Source organism: Rhinatrema bivittatum, chromosome 3 (assembly GCF_901001135.1).
Source record: "Rhinatrema bivittatum chromosome 3, aRhiBiv1.1, whole genome shotgun sequence".
NCBI classification, from domain to species: Eukaryota; Metazoa; Chordata; class Amphibia; order Gymnophiona; family Rhinatrematidae; genus Rhinatrema; species Rhinatrema bivittatum.
This window is the reverse complement of record NC_042617.1, coordinates 430,765,229-430,781,143: the sequence shown is the minus strand read 5'-3', so window position 1 is coordinate 430,781,143 and position 15,915 is coordinate 430,765,229. Positions and strand designations below refer to the sequence as shown.

Here is a 15,915-nt window from a genome sequence, read left to right as displayed (position 1 = left end):
GGACAAGTGCTGAAGAACCATGAGCCCTTTCTAGCCTAGAAAAGGAGCAAGATCAATAACAGCATCACCCCGGAGTGAGATTTTATATATCATACACACTATAAATGCTGACCTGAACAGTGCACAATCACATACCAAAACATACAAATACAATAATAAAAATTAAAAACAACAGTATTTAAAATCAAACAATGAAAATAAGATCAGTGCATCTAAAAACGTATTCATAGCTAAGAGAGAAGAATAGAACGCTTCCTTTATCACTGAGATTATTTCAACTTGTTTCAATTTGTTTCTTCTAGTCTATAAAATCCAGTATCTTTCAATGTGCTTATACAATAAATAAAATAAAAAATTGAAAACATTTCATGATAAAAATATTTCAATACAATACCTCCTAAATATAGTTACAAAATACTAAAATAAAATAGCATCCATCTCAAATTTCAGTTTCAATGTGTATTATAGCAATATACCCTTCATTTTATTCTCCATTACTCCCCAAATATTCCTCTCCATTCCTAACATTCTATTTCCTTTCTTGACTGCCACTGCATACTGAACCAAGGATTTCAAAGTACTATAGACAAGGACTCTGAGGTCTTTTTCCTATAGACAGGATTATTTTCCTGTATGCTCTTCACTTTGCACTTGTCCACATTATATTTCTTCTGCCATTTAGATGCCCAGCCTCCTAGCCTCTCAAGATCTTTCTGCAATTCCTCACAATCTGTGGTCATTTTAACAACTTTGGATAATTGTGTGTGACAGTGGTTTCAAACCCTCACTAAACTTTTCTCTTGTTACAGCTGTTTGGGAATTTTTGCATATTTGAATCCTCTCTCATCTTTGGCCATTCCCTTTTTGGGATAAATCTTGTCCTTTATATACTGGGTGATCATGCTCAGATCAAGCTCTTGAAGAGAGACCATCTTGACTGAGGAGAGGAGTGTTTGGACCTAAGAAAGGTATTTTGGAGGTATAGTTCATGGTAGGGCTCACAGCTCACCAACTGAAGTATTTTTATGTGGATAGACTATGCTTTTTTGTGATGACCAGTTCCCAACAGGAGGGCCAGCACACCATTGCTGGAAGGGCTGGATTTCCAGTTACATTATCCCTGTGACCAGTTAACAGTAGGGACAGATACTATTGGCTTATAATGTTTTCATGCCCAGTTTTGAAGTAAAGAAGGTTTTTCTATTTTTATACTCCTGTTTAGGTTGTGAGAGAGGGCTTATTGGACATTGATTCAGATCAGAGGAGAAGAGTTAAGAGGAGGAGCACTCTGAATAAAGAAACTGTAGCCCTTGGAATTGTTATTTTTATTTTACTTTAATTATTTTTTTTTCCATTTTGGCATGGATTGTGTTTCTTAAGGTGAAGTAAACTTGCAGTTTTTGAACACGAGCATTGGACTGCTGGTTGTGTTTTTCCAAGGGATTCAACTCACTAAGACCATTTCCTTATGTGAGTACTCTCTAAACTATGATTGAAAGATGTTTGAGAGTGATCAACTGAATTTTGAATTCCCCTTCCCCCACTGCACCAAGGGCCCCGCCGGTGGAACTCCAGCATCCTAGTGGTTGTCCTTGTTGTGAGATAGCAGAAAGAATTAGAGATCTGGGACTTGGAAGAGCTGGGAACTGTGTGTCCTCTTTATTCAACCTATAAAAGAAGGGATACATGTATATCATCTGCAAATTGAAACACCTCACTCATGAATCCATTTTCCAGATCATTAATGAAATTGTTTAACAGCACATGTCTCAGTACAGGCCCCAGGTAGACTCCACTATTAAACTTTCACCATTTAGAAAACTGATCATTTCATTCTCCTCTCTGTTTCCTGTCTTTTAACCAGTTACCAATTCACAATAGAGCATTGCCTCCTATCCTATGGCTTTTTAATTTCTTGCAGTCTTTCATGATGGACTTTATCAAATGCCTTCTGAACATTCAATTACACTATATCACCTTTTTCTATGTTTATTTACACCCTCAAAGATCTAAGACAGGGGTAGGTACGTTGGTCCTGGTATGCCACAGAGAGGCCTGATTTTCAAGATATTCAAAATAAATATGTATAAGGTAAGGTATATTTACATGCATTGCCTCCATTGTATGCAAAATATCTCATTCAGATTAATTGTGGATATTCTGAAAAACAGATCTGTCTGTGGCACTCTAGGACCAGAGTTGCCTACCCTTGATCTAATAAATTGCTAAAACAATGTTGATTCTTGTCCATTAAACCATGTCTGTATATATGAGCAGCAATTTTGCTTTTAAGCATAGTTTATACTGTTTTGCCAGGCACCAATGTTAGGTTCACTGTTCTGTAATAAATTTAGCAAGTAGCACATTTAAAACAAATCAGAGAAAATTATTTTTCACTCAACACACAATTAAGCTCTGGAATTCATTGCAAGAGGATGTGATTAAGGCAATTGGTATAGCTGGTTTTAATGAAAGATTTGGACAAGTTCCTGGAGAAGTCCAAAAACTGCTATTAATCAAGTTGATTTAGGGAATAGCCACCACTTATTACTGGCATTAGTAGCATGGGATTAATTTACTGTTTGAGTACTTGGCAGGTACTTGGATTGGACACTGTTGGAAACAGGATGCTGGGATTGATGGACCCTCAGTCTGACCCAGTATGGCAATTTCTTATGTTCTTATGTTCTAATTTCCTTTTTAAGAATCCATATTATATTGGTTACCCTTTAACATTTTAGCATTTTAGTTTTTCTGCTGTTTTCTTATGCTTCCTAAGCATCTCTCTTACCCCTTGGTCATCTAAAGGTCCAACTGACTTCCTCATGGGCTTTTATCTTCAAACATACTTCAAATAGTCTTTATTACTAGTTTTTACCACTATGGCAAACTTCTTTTCAAATTCTTTTTTGCTCTGCCTTATTACTGTTTTACATCTAATTTGCCAGCACTTATGCTCTTCCCTATTTTCTTCATTAGGGTCCGTATCATTTTTCTAAAGCTGCCTTTTTCACTTTAATTGTCTCTTTCACCTCCCCATTAAACCAAGCTGACAAAGTCTGTTAATCATTTGGTCTTCTTTCAATCATTTTTAATGCATGAACTATATTTTATCTGGGCTTTGAAGACAGTATTTTTAAACAATGTTCGCACCTCATGAAAATATCTAATCTTGGCCTGGCCACTGCTCCTTTTATTTTTTTTTTTCTAACTAGTTTCCTCATTTTATCATAGTCTCTCCTTTTAAAGTAAAATACTGCTGCAGTAGTTTTACTTAGTGTCTGCCCTCCAGTGATTATGTTCTTTTAATTGCATTGTGATCGCGAATGCCAAGTGGATCAACCACATTTACTTTTGCACAGGTCCTGTGTTCTACTGTGAATTAGATCTAAAGTAGTTCCCCCTCCTCCCACATTGTTTCCATGACAAGTTGCTTCATGAAGCAGTCATTTTATAGCTTCTAGGAACTTTACATACCTTGCATACCCTGATGTAGCATTTACCATTCAATGTTGGGGTACTTCAAATCTTTCATTATTGTTGTGTTGCCACATTTGCCATATTTTTTAGCCAGGCTAATTCTGTTAGCATTTTACAATCCAGTACCTCATCCTAGCCAAGCAGGTCATGATATACCCCCATCACTGTACTCTTTCCTATCATAGTTGGAATTTGTATCTATAAGGATTCCAGAATACAATTTTTTTTTTATTTTTATTTAACAGTTTTTTATACCGACCTTCATAGTAAATAACCATATCGGATTGGTTTACATTTAACAAGGGTATAACTGGAGTAACAATTCAAGTAAACGAAAGAAAACAATAGGTAGGAATAAGTCAAAGTTAAAATCAACAGGGAAGGAGAACTTGGAAGCTTGCAATAAGCTGGAAAGAAGATAAGGCAGGAAATAAATTTGAATCCTGCAGGATTCAAATAAATTTGAATCCTGCAGAACATTTTCCTGCTTGACTCTATACCAGGGCTTCCCAAATCTGTCCTGGGGACCTCACAGCCAGTTGTGTTTTCAGGATATCCTCAATAAATATGCATGGCATAAATTTGCATATACTGTGGTTTCAATGTATGCAAATTTATCTCAAACATAGTCAATGTTGAAATCCTGAAAATCCAGTCATGTGTGGGGTGCTCAGGACATGTTTGCAAAGCCTTGCTTTACGCCATATGTTTTGCGCTCACCGGCCGCTGCATTCTGTGGCCAGTCGCACTCACCCGGCATGACCCCGGCCCTCATCCAACCTCTCTTGCAGCAGTAGAGAACCACAGTCAGCAATGAATTTCTCTGTGGCTTGGAGCCGCTGCACTGACACCCAACCTCACTGGTGACTTCCTAAGTACACCTGCCCGCCTCTCAAAGGGACCACAGCGGGAAAGTTCCCACAGCCCCTTCTGATGACATCTGTACCTCTGCCTATTTAAGCCTGCTCCTGCCTGCAGTGGCTTGCCTCAGCAACAGGTTGTCCTCTGGCGGGTAGCTAGTTGTCTGAGGCTGTCTCCCCCTGGATTGCTTCTATGGTCTTGGCTTGGATTGCTCTGGACTTCGTTTGGACTGCCCTGACTCCTGGTACGTTCCTGGACTTTGTTGGATCTCCGCCTGCTGACTTCTTGTACATCTTGGACTCTGTTGGATTGCTGCCTACCTTGACCTAGGTTAAGTTTCTATATTTTTGTTTTGTGTGGCCACCTGCCCTGACCCTGGTATGTTCTAGACTCCGTTGGATTTCTGCCTGCCCCGACTCCTGGTACAGTCTTGGACTTCGCTGGATTGCCACCTGTCCTGACTTATGGTTCATTCTGGACTCCATTTGCTTGCTGCCTTGTAGAGTGGTTCTTCTCTGGAGACCAGCTCCTAAATCCAGACGACCCTGGTACCCAAGGGCTCAACCTGCGGGGAACGAGGGCTGGTATTGGTAAAGGTCATGTTGGGTCTCCACATTGGCCAGCTCCGCCTACCAACAACGAGAACCTGCATGGCCTCCTTCCTGCAGGTAGTAACAACCTCGTCTCAGATCCAGGGTCCACCTACATAACAATATTTAACATATAATGCCAAACCTCTACCAATTTGATCTTTCCTGTCATGTTAATATAATTTGTACCCTGATCTCATAGTGTCCCATTGGTTATCCTCTTTCCATTAGGTTTTTGAGATGCCTAACATAGTAATATAGTAAATGATGGAGGATAATGACCTAAATGGTCCACCCATTCTGCAATTTGCTTAAGTTAGTAACTTTTGCTCTGTGCAGGTTACCCCCATGCCTTCTGCTCAGAGTAGAATATGCTGCTCCATGCAGGTACACCCATGCAGAAATGTTATACCTACAGTTTGCAGTTGCTCCATGTCTTTATTTCCATCACCTAGCCACTAGGGATATTCTGTGTTTATCCCATACCCTTTTGAATTCCATTATTGTTCTTATCTTCTCTCCTGTTCTTGGAGGGAATACTACTCTCATTAATCTTTCTGTGAAGAAATACTTCCTACTGCTGCTCCTGAATCTACCCTCTTGGAGTTTCATATAATGATACTTAGTTCTCCATCTTCCTTTCCATTGGAAAAGGCTTGATTGTGCATCATTAATTCTTATTAGGAATTTGAAAGTCTGTATCACATCTCCCCTGTCCCTCCTCTCCTCCAGGTATACATATTTAGGTTTTCCAGCCTCCTCTCATAAGTCTTCAGTGCAGACCCCCACCCTGTTTTGATGGATTGCATCCATTCTGTCTTTATCCTTTTTGAGATAAAGTCTCTAGAACTGAACATAATACTCCAGGTGAGGCCTCACCAAAGACCTGTACAGGGACATTATGACCTCCATTTTCCTGCTTATTATGTCTCTATCTATATAGCTCAGCATTCAACTGGTCCTGGCCACCACCTTGTCACATTCAATTGCCTAACATGTCCACATTTTCATTTAGTGTTATACATTCTAACTCTGCAATCCTATTTTTAAGACTTCTGGAATTCACATACAGACATTTTAAATTATGTTTTTAATTAGAATTTCCATTTTTATTTGTATTCACAATCTGTCTTAGCAGATGGTACAGGTAGTTTGGAGTAATACAGATAGTTTGGAGTCTTTCATATCTATGTGATCTTTATTTAAATCCATCTGGTTTATTTCAATCTTTACCCCAGCATCTCTGTTAGGATGATATAACTTTCCCATTTTGCCAGTATCCTTGTGAAATAACTCCCTCTGAATCATGTACTTCTAAGTGACTATTGGTTTTCCCCTTTTTAAATTTTGCATCAGCATCCGGGTTTCACCCTGTTTAAAGTGTTGCCCATCATGATGGAATAGGCTCTCCCTTACATAGAATATTCCACACTTCTTAATAAATCTAAAGCTCTCTTCTCTGTACCATCATGTCATCTAACTAATTGAGACTCTGGAACTTGGAGGTCCTGCATGTGGAACAGTGAGCATTTCTGTGAATGCAACCTTGGAGTTTCTGGATTTCAATTTCCTGCCTAAAATCCTATATTTAGCCTCCAGAATCTCCCTCCTGCACATCGATATCATTGGTTGCCACATGTACCCTTGACAGCTAGATCCTTTCCAGAACTCTCTAAAATCCTATGTAGGTGATACGTGACATCAACTACCTTTGCTCGAGGCAGGCAAGTTACCAAGTGATCTTCATGCCCACCAGCCACCCAGCTATATACAGAATAGGATGGGTTTAGGTTCTGATTCTCTTACATCATGAAACTCCAACCCAGGGACTTTCTTGTTTCTGTATAGAGGATCCACTCTCCTCTCACTGCTAACGTCTTTGCTGGGAGTTTGTTTCAAATGTCTTCTACAGCACTGCTTGACTATCTTGTTTATGTGCCAGGGCTACCCTTCACTATCTAGGATATAAACTCCATTAAAGTTGGGGGTTGAGAGCATAATCTGAGATCATGATTCTGAGACACATCTCTAATACATTTTTAAATTAAAATGTTAGTAACTAAAAATTGTTAGAAACCAAGCAATGAATTTATGAAGGCAAATATTATTTTATTTTATAAATAATATATTTATATGACAGAAGATTAAAGGGGTTATTTTGAGTAACCTGCTTAATTATAAAGTATATGGGTGCTTTTACCACATTTATTTTGTGGCTAATTTATAAGGTCTAAAATTCTTTAATGATGTCAATTTTACAAGGAGTACCTCTGAATGTTTCTGAAACACCAACCCCAAACCCCAACCCACCTCCCAAAAACTCTCCCCAAATCAAAGTGTCTTCCATACAATGGTCTACATGAGTGTCAGGCTTATCCTTATAAAGAGGTTCTCTCTCTCTCCCCCCAAGGAGCTGTAGCAAAGTTATGTGCCATGGCTGAGGAAAATTAGGTGTTACACATGTCAGTGCTGGCCACACCTCTGGAATGCTCTGCCTCTTTTACACCTAATTTTCAGGGCACATGTACTTCCTGGCTATTTTAAACTTCGTGTAGCTCCTATGTGGCCCCACTTACACACATATGTAGCCATTTTTGCACACATAAGGCTTTTAATGTCCACCGCTTCTGCCAGATCTCTGTCTTCAGCACCACCTTTCAGGGGCACACACAAACAGCCTACTGCCTCTTCTGCTCAACTAAGGAAGCACATATAGCTCATGACTGGGCAACTGATAAGCAGAGGGTAGGTCTAGGGATGCTAATTGGCTCCAGATTTTCAAGACCGGTTGATCCAGACCTGATTTTACCTTATTGCATTCTGGAATTTATTTTGATTTTCCTACTGCATTCCCTAAAAAAAGCAAGACTATAAATACCTGCATGCAGGTGATTAAAAATCAGGACTGGATCAACCTGTCCTGAAAATCTGGAGCCAGTTGGCAACCCTAGGTAGGTCAGGGCTCCATACCTCCCATAAACAGGTGGTAACAATTATAGAGGGGGACAGATATAAATAATCTAAGCCAAGAGCAGAAGTAGAAGTTACCAAGAACTAAACCAGCTATTAATCGTTAGTAGAAAACCATAGAAGATGTAGTATTCATTTGTTTGAAGTCAAACCAAGACATCTTTAGCAACAGGACTGGAACCATGTCAGTGAAGATAAAATAGGTCTGCAGAGATGTTGTCTTTTTTTTCTTAAATGTGACCTGATTATTGGGGATAAGGGGGAAGCTGTTGTTATAATTAGTGAGGTTTGGGTGGACCCTTGGACACTGTGGCAGCTGACCACGCCCACGGGGGGAAGTCCCATGAGGGGCCACAGGTCAGGCTCAGCTTAGGACACATAAACACAGAGATTGATCTTTTATTAGACAATGTGGTGAAGCCACCAGAGGTGGCAGTAGTGAGCAGCAGAAGTAGCCCAGCTGGGCTAGTATCCCTCAGGCGCTGGAACAGCGACTCCTCCGGTAGCAGTGCTGTAGTGGAAAGAACTGAGAATAATGAGTACAGTGGAATAAGCACAAAGCCCCAGTATGGAGAACCCCAGGATAGGGAGAGCAGGCCCTTGAGGAGCGAGTACCTGATCCCTGAGAGCTGAGAGACTTGAAGGTAATGTACTCACACAGCGGTTCCATGTAGGAGATGGCACTAGGGCTGGAACGGAGGCAGGCCCTCGAGGAGTGAGTACCTGGTTCCAGGGAACAGCTCTGAGGTGAAGATGGTAGTACTCACTGGTGTTGAAGATAGCAAATCCTTCCAGGCAGAAGAGAAGGTAGGAGCAGGCAGCGAGTCAGGGAACATAGGACCTCGAGGAACGAGTACCGGTTTCCTGATAGCGACCTGACAAGCAAGTGAGGCCCCCGAGGAGTGGGTACCCCGTTAGCGTTAAGAGTCCAATGGAAGATTGGAGAGGTAGAGTAGTTGGGTACGGAGAGCGAATCTTATCCATAAGAATTCCCCTTGCTAACTCAAAGGCTAGCAAACATCGTAGGCTTTAAATATCCGGGCAGCGTGACATCATCACAGGGGGACGCCCCTGAGGTTCACGCCAAGTAGGAAATAAGAGTGAGGAACGCGTAGCGCGTGCGCCCTAAGGTACCAGCGGAGCATGGCAGGAGGCAGCGCCCAAGCCGGTCCAGGAACGCCGGAGAGGGCAGGCAGATGCCGCGGCAGCCAGCCGTCCATCCATAGCGAGAGGAGATGAAAAGAAAGAAAGGTAGGCGGAGTGAAGCCACCGGGAAGGGGCTGTTGCAACAGTTGTATTCTTTTTTATGATTGTACGTATTAGTTATTTCAGGGTGAGCAAGCCTTAAAGGTAGGGACATCAAAATACAAAGTCTACTTGAAAGAGAGGGAACCAAACTGGATGTAATGGGATTTTGTTTCATACCTAGGATACAGTCTGGGGTCCATAGAACAATCACACAGCCATTGCAAAATATAAAAAGAATTGTCAAAAACTTATTATTGATTACGTTCTTTCTCTGTTTTGTGTTAAAAATGAAGGTAAAAAATTAAAATAGACATGCCTATCCATGATTTTTACTAAAATTTAATGTAGTTATATTTTCTAACCATTTGAATATGTTGAGAAATTCCTCTGAAGCAGCTCATCTTAACCCAACAACAATACTATCTATAAAAGAAGGGACTGCCAAATGTTTTACCTGCTTGTATCACTTAAGCCTACTAAGATTTACTGTCTGCTTTTAAGTTATTCCAATTGATTTTTACTCACTTGTCATGCTGCTTTTAATTATTTTCTAAGCCAGGTTTAAAAGATTGCCATTTACATCATCAACCCCAAATGTCAAGGAATACTGTGGATGTCCTGTTATTGAAATCCACTGCAATAATTATAAACAGTGTAAGATTAATTACAGACATTTGAAATATCTTGTTAGGTACTGATATTATGTGTGCTTGCTATTTAAGTTTTGAATCATAAAATCTGAAAATATTACTGATATTCCACTACTCACTATCATTAATAAATCTCTGATTTATAGGGCTTTTCTCCGATCCTGTGTCTTGTGGGGGAAAAAAAAAGCTTAGTGAATCAGTCCCTAAGACTCTTCCTTATAAATGTATTCAACCCTAATCATTTCCAGTTGTCATGGCTACATTGCCTCTTCTCCCGGATCATTTGTTGTCACAAACACTGTTTAGGTTTCTGTATCCAGTCATGCTCTGCAGTACTCTAATCTCACATTTTATTAATTCTTCTTGCCCATTTTCAGTTTCTAACACTGCTGAGACTTCCAGTTCCAGCCTGACTCAATATTCCAGGCCCAATTTTCTAGGCACAGATTATCAATGTACTTTTAACATCTCATAAACTTCCTACAGTCTCTAGGGTGGAACAAAAAGTCATTGCCTTACCTCACTATATAACTCTGTTTTGTCATAGATGAAAACAGCATGGAAAGTTCCACAAACAAATTGACTGCGGACCTCCCCTTTCTCCTGTCCCTTTTGCAGTAGATATGGCTTGGTATATGGGCATCTTTTTGCAGACAGGCTGATGCAATACAGACACACTAAAACTTATGTCCAAACTGGATGCACGTTTTTTAAATGTGTGCACAATCACCTCCCCTGGGTGCTTGATGCAATAGGCAAATAATCCGCCACGCTAAAAAATACATGCTAGGGATAAATTGTGCATCTCCAGTATGTCCATGGCATCAGGCATTCAGGAGAAGTACCTGTGTGCTGGTTAGGGAAACAGATGCTCAAGTAATGAGTGTCCATTTTCCTAACCCATGGCTGTGCACAGGTTAGGAATATTGGGTGAAGCTGGACTTGAAAGTCTCAGCAATGTGGATGTGCATACATAGGTTAGGAAAACAGATGCTCGTAAAATTGAGCATCCATTTTCCTTACCTGGCCACCGACAAGACATTTATCTAGCTATCTATTTATTTATTTATGTTACACAACGTAATGACTTAATAACTCCACGATATTAAGATGAAGGAACTACTGAAAAGCAGTATTTTTTGCTTTTCTGTTAAGTTTTGGGACTCCTCTAGACTTAACGCCATCTAGGTAGAGAGAACATTGTACACATCTACTTTTCTTTTACCTTTCATCACTCCAAATCACATTAAATCTTCACTGATGGTAACTGTTCTGTTGTATATATGACTGTGCATGTAAAACTGCCCCCCAAAACCCACCCCACCCACAAGCCTCACCCCGAGTTCATAATGACCCCTCTTATAATGGTATAAAAAGTTAAAATACAAGTGAGGCTCCACAGAGGAGCTCTTTCTCTCTCTCTCGGGATTTGCGATAAATCCTGTAACACACAGCTATAGCAGGCATAATGGACAGAAAATAGGGGTAGTTATTTCTGGCATTAAATCCCACGATAGTGTGCATTATGTTATTGCACACAATGTTGACCAGCCCTCATTTCCATTTACTCTTCCCACTCAGCTACTAATTTTAAATTTGCAATCGCATTTTGCAATGCGGTATTTATTTCATGCGTTACGCCGTTATCATGGGCATTAGGTCCCTAACACACACGATAATGCCCTAACACATTTTGATAAATGACCCTCTTAGCTGCTTAGAACTAATCTAGCTAAGTTACAATGTATATTTAGTGGCACGGCAAAGCTGCTGAATATACCGTATATGTGCACATTTCATCAATATGTCTTGCTGGCTAAGTTTAGATCTGCTCTATAGGGCATCTAAATTTAGACATAAACGTATCCAGCTAACACTGAATATCTGTAGTTAGCCGTATAAGTTACATGGTTAACTTGCATATGTTACACTGCATACTCGCTCTGCCCCCGAACCGCCCAGTGCATGCCTACTTTTTGTGCATGTAACTTTTAACCATATAAAGGATGTAAGTGTATATTCAGCGGCCAGTAGTCCCACTTATCCAGCTAAATAGTGTTGAATGTGCTTTGAATATCTACCCTACTGTTATCTGGGTAGCTGGCAATCAGTTATCCAAGATGGACCATTCTGTTTCTATCACAACTCTACCTACAGCTCTAAGCCTCTCCAACCATTCCTTCTAACATATTCTGGTTAAATGGGATTGCTGAACATATCATCAGAGACCAAGGAGTACAATTTACATCAAGATTTTGGCATGCCCTCCGTATAAAAGTTGGACGTGACATTAGTCTTCTCATTGGCCTATCATTCCTAATCTAATGGCAAAATGGATAGGGCTAACCAGATTCTGGAGAACTTCCTTATAGCCTACGTGTTGGCCAGGCAGGGTGACGAGATGCACCTGCTCCCATAGGCCAAGTTTTGCTATAATAATTAAGTCAGTGAATCCTCTGGGTCTTCTCCAAATTACATCATGTATGGCAGACATACTAAACTACTTATATCTTTCCAGTTGTCCACAGAGGCAGATCTTCTCTCTTCCAATTTTCTCATAAAAACAGCTGACTTTACACTTTGTATTCTTAACTACTTCTACATCACACTACATAAACCACCGGTTTTAAACAGATACTCCAAGAAAAATCTTTTTCTCACTTATGTGTGTTGTGGCCCTAATGCAGAATTTGAAATCAATGAAATCATCGACTTCAAGGTGGTGAGAAATAAACTTTATTACTTGGTCAATTTTGGGCAGGTGGCAAAGGATCAGGTTCAGATTCATCATTCCTCTGCATCTGGCTATTCCTGAGTCCAGCTACCATTTGAGACCAGGCCTGCTTCTTGACCTTGCTTTCATCTTCTGCCAGCCTTGCTTATCAATTGCTTCTGAAAAGACTCCGTCTGCCTCAACCTTGTCTACATGAACACATCTCTGCCTCACATTCTTGTACCATGCCTTAGCTCTGTCAGTCAGTGGTCCCAGGGTCCACTCTTCCAAATCCATGACGGCCCAGGACTGGGCCTTGCAATAAGACCCAGCCTAGCAAATCTCTGGTAAAATAAATACAAACAAAGAACCACACTGCAAACCTATATCTTAAAAAGTCAAAAATAGAACAAAAGATATCGCCTAATCAACAACAATAATGCTCTTCACCAACAGATAACAAATATTATATGTAACGGAACCGCATCAGCAAGCCTTAGACGACGTGCTTAGTGATGAGCTAGGCCGTCCGGTCTTTTCAATCACTTGCGGCCCGAGAGGGATTTTTTAGAAAATACACCAACCGGTGCTGAAAGTGTCTATAGTTATTTGTCTATGCCCATCAGATATTCCTTATAATAGTTGAAAATGTTGTTTTTGTCTCCAAGGTCTTAAAATCATAACAAATGACTCGACAGCGGCCGTGTTTCACAACCCCTAGGCTGCTTCATCAGGAGCCAATGTCACAACAAAAGGTATTTTCAGAACGGAACGATGAGTCTCCATCAGTTTCTCACAATGCTGGGCTTTGTGACATTGGCTCCTGATGAAGCAGCCTAGGGGTTGTGAAATAAGGCCGGGCTTTGTGACATTGGCTCCTGATGAAGCAGCCTAGGGGTTGTGAAACACAGCCGCTGTCAAGTCATTTGTTATGATTTTAAGACCTTGGAGACAAAACAACATTTTCAACTATTATAAGGAATATTTGATGGGCATAGACAAATAACTATAGACACTTTCAGCACCGGTTGGTGTATTTTCAAAAAAATTCCTCTCGGGCCGCAAATGATTGAAAAGATCGGACGGCTTAGCTCATCACTAAGCACGTCGTCTAAGGCTTTCTGATGCGGTTCCATTACATATAATATTTGTCTGTTGGTGAAGAGCATTATTGTTGTTGATTAGGCGATACCTTTTGTTCTATTTTTGAAATCTCTGGTAAACCCAGGCCTATGCCTTGGTGACCAAGACCCAGCCTCTAGCTAAGCCCCAGCATTGGGTCAAGACCTAGTGTCAGGCTCAGGCTTTGGTGAAGGGACTCAGGTCAAGGCCTGGGCCTTGGCTGCTGGGCCCTGGGGCTGGGCCTAGGCCTATGCCCAATCCTGAGCCTGAATGACCAAACCCAGCCTCAGCCAGGCCCTGGAGTCAGACCTAGGTATAGGCCCAGGTGTGGGTCTCAGCAATGTGACTGGACTGAGGCCCAGTCCTTCCAGAGGCCCTTTTTTATTTTTGTTCATGTATTTTTATCTGAGGCATGTTTTCATACAAACTGAGAATGGTCCCATTCGTTATATTTTTCATATTCTTTCAAAATGAATGCACATCCCTAGAAAATAAATAATAATAGCATATATTTTATGTAAACCACAAGCTGTGTACTACAATATTGAAAAGAGATGGTGATGCAGTCTCATAGGGAAAAGACTTGAAGGATCTCCTAAAGATGCCATAAGGTCAATTCTGCTAGTTTAGGCTTCTGGGAGTCTTCTTGTCCTCTTGTCCCCTTCTTTATAGGAAAAGGGAACTGGCTTAATCAGGTGCTATGTAACTTGTTGATTTATGCCTATGTAAAGTAAATCATGGTGAAATGTAATAAAAATTACAAAGTATATGTTGTTTTGTTTTGTTTTTTTTAATAATTATTTTTTATGTTCTAGCAGGTTAATATTTAATTTTATAACTCTCTAGGGATTTTGTTTTGGGAGGGGAATTATTTGACTTTAAAATCTGATTGGATAGTAATGTATTATGCAGTATGTATATATTCATATATAAAATAGTTTGCTTTCTATTGAATTGTACTTATTACACAAATACATAATATAATTCATTTAGTAGTATTCTTAATTGGTATTTATTTTTTGTTTGTTATTTTCCATTTTTAGATTTTCAGTCTATCTTTCTGGCATCTACCTCTATCATAAGCTAGCTTAGTAGAGGTCAAGGGAGTTTGTACGGCCACCAGAAGCAATTTAAACCAAGATAGATTACAATTCTGCAAGATATGTTTTCTTACAATCTAGAGCTAACATTTTTGAAATTGCTAACTAAAGTAGCTTTCCTTCAGTCATGTATTTCTCAAAGTGAACAAAGTAGACTGTGGCAATTTTAAAGCAGCACAATAATATATTGATCATTTCTAATGTTTAATGAAGAAAAATTATAAGAATTGAGTATAATTCATATATCGCTTGTAAGAGTGCTTGCTTTTCGTATTTTTATTTTCATGCTATGTAATGATTCTCTTTAATTATAAAATGAAATATTTGTCCAAGCTCCTCACTGTTCAGATTTAATAAGCATTGACACTAGAAGCCCACAGAATCTTACCAAAATGAAAACATTGAAACTATTATTTATTATTAGTATAGGATTATATTATTAGTGTGTCTTACCAAGCAATATTCAAGGCACAATACAACAATATAATAAAATAATCAAATTAAACATCGGGCATAAAAAATTTGAATAAAAATATTGATCTGTAATAAATAATCGTATATATCTTAAATATCTTTAAATTAAAAGCAATATTAAGATCAATTCAATCAATAACTTAATACAATATAATATCAAGATTAATAATTGTTATAGCCTCCATAAAATAAAATCAAACATAAGACTACTGCCTTACAAGATAATATATATAAATTAAGATCAATATGGTAAAATTAAAATTACATAAGCCTACTAAAATAATCAATATACATAATCTGATATTTAAAGCATACTGCACTCCTCAATATAGGTGCCCAAGGAGTGTTTTAGGGTGGAAGAGGTGGAATTTTGGCTGTACAAACTTATTGAAATATATAAAATAGGGTTATATGGATGCACTGTACATGTTACTAACATCCACCTCCTTCCGCAATAACTAGGATCTTAAATAACAACATAATTTGTAAGTATCCCACTCTATCTCAACTATCTTCAGTCGCAAATTGTTGTCAATATAGAAACCCCAACATGGAACTGGTAAACAAAATCTCAACCCTACCCCATGACAGGAATAGTATACAAAGAAAAACAAATACCCCTAACAGACCACGATCACTCACCACAATCCCAATCAATACCAATGCACATTTTACAGCCCTCACTGTCCTAACCTTGACCTTGCTCA

At 39.4% G+C, this 15,915-nt stretch overlaps 1 long non-coding RNA gene across 1 annotated transcript in view; it reads right to left on the bottom strand.

The window, feature by feature from the left end:
- Positions 1-333: 333 nt before the first annotated feature.
- LOC115087980 overlaps positions 334-15,915 on the bottom strand; it is a 41,357-nt gene continuing 25,775 nt past the window's right edge. Inside the window, exon 4 of the long non-coding RNA XR_003855680.1 lies at positions 334-1,668. This is a non-coding gene — a long non-coding RNA (uncharacterized LOC115087980). The remainder of the gene's footprint in view (positions 1,669-15,915) is intronic.